Genomic DNA, 5,000 nt, shown 5'->3' with positions numbered 1-5,000 from the left:
TGTGTCTAGCTCCAACAGTACAGTAATACCTAATGCTTGTGTTTCTAGCTCCAACAGTACAGTAATACCTAATGCTTGTGTGTCTAGCTCCAACAGTGCAGTAATACCTAATGCTTGTGTTTCTAGCTCCAACAGTACAGTAATACCTCATGCTTGTGTTTCTAGCTCCAACAGTACAGTAATACCTAATGCTTGTGTTTCTAGCTCCAACAGCACAGTAATACCTAATGCTTGTGTTTCTAGCTCCAACAGTACAGTAATACCTAATGCTTGTGTTTCTAGCTCCAACAGTACAGTAATACCTAATGCTTGTGTTTCTAGCTCCAACAGTACAGTAATACCTAATGCTTGTGTTTCTAGCTCCAACAGCACAGTAATACCTAATGCTTGTGTTTCTAGCTCCAACAGCACAGTAATACCTAATGCTTGTGTTTCTAGCTCCAACAGCACAGTAATACCTAATGCTTGTGTTTCTAGCTCCAACAGCACAGTAATACCTAATGCTTGTGTTTCTAGCTCCAACAGTACAGTAATACCTAATGCTTGTGTTTCTAGCTCCAACAGTACAGTAATACCTAATGCTTGTGTTTCTAGCTCCAACAGCACAGTAATACCTAATGCTTGTGTTTCTAGCTCCAACAGCACAGTAATACCTAATGCTTGTGTTTCTAGCTCCAACAGTACAGTAATACCTAATGCTTGTGTTTATAGCTCCAACAGCACAGTAATACCTAATGCTTGTGTGTCTAGCTCCAACAGTACTGTAATACCTAATGCTTGTGTTTCTAGCTCCAACAGTACAGTAATACCCAATGCTTGTGTTTATATCTCCAACAGTACAGTAATACCTACCTAATGCTTGTGTGTCTAGCTCCAACAGCACAGTAATACCTAATGCTTGTGTGTCTAGCTCCAACAGCACAGTAATACCCAATGCTTGTGTGTCTAGCTCCAACAGCACAGTAATACCTAATGCTTGTGTTTCTAGCTCCAACAGTACAGTAATACCTAATGCTTGTGTTTCTAGCTCCAACAGTACTGTAATACCTAATGCTTGTGTTTATATCTCCAACAGTACAGTAATACCTAATGCTTGTGTGTCTAGCTCCAACAGCACAGTAATACCTAATGCTTGTGTGTCTAGCTCCAACAGCACAGTAATACCTAATGCTTGTGTGTCTAGCTCCAACAGCACAGTAATACCTAATGCTTGTGTTTCTAGCTCCAACAGTACAGTAATACCTAATGCTTGTGTTTATATCTCCAACAGTACAGTAATACCTAATGCTTGTGTGTCTAGCTCCAACAGCACAGTAATACCTAATGCTTGTGTTTCTAGCTCCAACAGTACAGTAATACCTAATGCTTGTGTTTATATCTCCAACAGTACAGTAATACCTAATGCTTGTGTTTATATCTCCAACAGTACAGTAATACCTAATGCTTGTGTTTCTAGCTCCAACAGTACAGTAATACCTAATGCTTGTGTTTCTAGCTCCAACAGTACAGTAATACCTAATGCTTGTGTTTATATCTCCAACAGTACAGTAATACCTAATGCTTGTGTGTCTAGCTCCAACAGCACAGTAATACCTAATGCTTGTGTGTCTAGCTCCAACAGCACAGTAATACCTAATGCTTGTGTTTCTAGCTCCAACAGTACAGTAATACCTAATGCTTGTGTGTCTAGCTCCAGCAGTACAGTAATACCTAATGCTTGTGTTTCTAGCTCCAACAGTACAGTAATACCTAATGCTTGTGTTTCTAGCTCCAACAGTACAGTAATACCTAATGCTTGTGTTTCTAGCTCCAACAGCCCAGTAATACCTAATGCTTGTGTGTCTAGCTCCAACAGTACAGTAATACCTAATGCTTGTGTTTCTAGCTCCAACAGTACAGTAATACCTAATGCTTGTGTGTCTAGCTCCAACAGTACAGTAATACCTAATGCTTGTGTGTCTAGCTCCAACAGTACAGTAATACCTAATGCTTGTGTTTCTAGCTCCAACAGCACAGTAATACCTAATGCTTGTGTTTCTAGCTCCAACAGTACAGTAATACCTAATGCTTGTGTGTCTAGCTCCAACAGTACAGTAATACCTAATGCTTGTGTGTCTAGCTCCAACAGCACAGTAATACCTAATGCTTGTGTGTCTAGCTCCAACAGCACAGTAATACCTAATGCTTGTGTTTCTAGCTCCAACAGTACAGTAATACCTAATGCTTGTGTGTCTAGCTCCAGCAGTACAGTAATACCTAATGCTTGTGTTTCTAGCTCCAACAGTACAGTAATACCTAATGCTTGTGTTTCTAGCTCCAACAGTACAGTAATACCTAATGCTTGTGTTTCTAGCTCCAACAGCCCAGTAATACCTAATGCTTGTGTGTCTAGCTCCAACAGTACAGTAATACCTAATGCTTGTGTTTCTAGCTCCAACAGTACAGTAATACCTAATGCTTGTGTGTCTAGCTCCAACAGTACAGTAATACCTAATGCTTGTGTGTCTAGCTCCAACAGTACAGTAATACCTAATGCTTGTGTTTCTAGCTCCAACAGCACAGTAATACCTAATGCTTGTGTTTCTAGCTCCAACAGTACAGTAATACCTAATGCTTGTGTGTCTAGCTCCAACAGTACAGTAATACCTAATGCTTGTGTGTCTAGCTCCAACAGTGCAGTAATACATAATGCTTGTGTTTATAGCTCCAACAGCACAGTAATATCTAGTAATACAAAACAATACACTAAAACCACAAAGTTAAAAGAAAGATATTTAGAATGATCAGAACAAGTACCACTACCATACCCACTACCACACCTACTACCATACCCACTACCATACCCACTACCATACCCACTACCATACCCACTACCACACCTACTACCATACCTACTACCATACCAACTACCATACCCACTACCATACCCACTACCACACCTACTACCATACCTACTACCATACCCACTACCACACCTACTACCATACCTACTACCATACCCACTACCACACCTACTACCACACCCACTACCACACCTACTACCATACCTACTACTATACCCACTACCATACCCACTACCACACCTACTACCATACCTACTACCATACCAACTACCATACCCACTACCATACCCACTACCACACCTACTACCATACCTACTACCATACCCACTACCATACCCACTACCACACCTACTACCACACCCACTACCATACCCACTACCACACCTACTACCACACCCACTACCATACCCACTACCACACCTACTACCACACCCACTACCATACCCACTACCACACCTACTACCACACCCACTACCATACCCACTACCACACCTACTACCACACCCACTACCATACCCTGCTCAAAGGCACTTCAATGTTTTGTCTTGCCCATCCACCCTCTGGATGGCACACATACACAATCCATGTCTCAATTGTCTCAAGGTTAAAAAATATATTTTTTAAACCTGTCTCCTCCACTTTGTTAGGTTCTAATTCTCAGGGTAAAAAAACTCAACAGACATTTATGAAAGCGTAACCAAGTTTATTCCCGGGAGGGTCGATACAGCTGCATTCAGACAAAGACATGGCTTCCCCCGTGGCAGTATCGATACAGCTGCATTCAGACAAAGACATGGCTTCCCCCGTGGCAGTATCGATACAGCTGCATTCAGACAAAGACATGGCTTCCCCCGTGGCAGTATCGATACAGCTGCATTCAGACAAAGACATGGCTTCCCCAGTGGCAGTATCGATACAGCTGCATTCAGACAAAGACATGGCTTCCCCCGTGGCAGTATCGATACAGCTGCATTCAGACAAAGACATGGCTTCCCCGTGGCAGTATCGATACAGCTGCATTCAGACAAAGACATGGCTTCCCCCGTGGCAGTATCGATACAGCTGCATTCAGACAAAGACATGGCTTCCCCCGTGGCAGTATCGATACAGCTGCATTCAGACAAAGACATGGCTTCCCCCGTGGCAGTATTCATACCCCCCTTTGGGTGGAGTCTCCTCCTTATCACTACACAGGGCGTCGTTATTTCTACTCAGGGAGCTGAGGGATCTGGGCCTTCAACGGTTCCTCCCCTTATCAGGACTGCCACATGCCATCGTGTTCCCTGCACTCATTCCCTCCCAAGCTTCCTTATGGCTCCACCCATCGTGTTCCCTGCACTCAGCCACGCCCAAGCTTCCTTATGGCTCCACCTATTGTGTTCCCTGCACTCATTCCCTCCCAAGCTTCATCATGGCTCCACCCATCGTGTTCCCTGCACTCAGCCACTCCCAAGCTTCCTTATGGCTCCACCCATCGTGTTCCCTGCACTCAGCCCCTCCCAAGCTTCATTATGGCTGTTTATAAAGTCTCTCAGTCCCAGCTTCGATATTACACTCAAATTCAAAAATAATAAAGACATTGTGCCTCCCATTGTGTCTTCCTCTCTCTATCACACTCCATCTCTTCCTCTCACTCTCTCTCTCTCTCTCTCTCTCTCTCTCTCTCTCTCTCTCTCTCTCTCTCTCTCTCTCGTCTGTCTCTCTCGGTGCTTCAGTTTCGTTGTCTCTTCAGGGAGTTGCAGCTCTTATCTGTAGCTCCACAGTACCTCGTCTCCTCCAGGGCTGCAGACAGGTAAGGGACTGTCGTTCTGCTCGTGGCTGGGATAGGGTGTTCTGAGCTGGGGTAAGGTGGGCTGGGATAGGGTGTTCTGAGCTGGGTAAGGTGGGCTGGGAAAGGGTGTTCTGAGTTGGGGTAAGGTGGGCTGGGATAGGGTGTTCTGAGCTGGGTAAGGTGGCCTGGGAGAGGGTGTTCTGAGTTGGGGTAAGGTGGGCTGGGATAGGGTGTTCTGAGCTGGGTAAGGTGGCCTGGGATAGGGTGTTCTGAGCTGGGTTAAGGTGGGCTGGGATAGGGTGTTCTGGGTAAGGTGGGCTGGGATAGGGTGTTCTGAGCTGGGTACGGTGGGCTGGGATAGGGTGTTCTGAGTTGCAGGACTTTCT

The sequence above is a fragment of the Oncorhynchus keta genome, chromosome 10 (assembly GCF_023373465.1).
Source record: "Oncorhynchus keta strain PuntledgeMale-10-30-2019 chromosome 10, Oket_V2, whole genome shotgun sequence".
Taxonomy (NCBI): Eukaryota; Metazoa; Chordata; class Actinopteri; order Salmoniformes; family Salmonidae; genus Oncorhynchus; species Oncorhynchus keta.
This window is presented reverse-complemented; position numbering follows the sequence as displayed.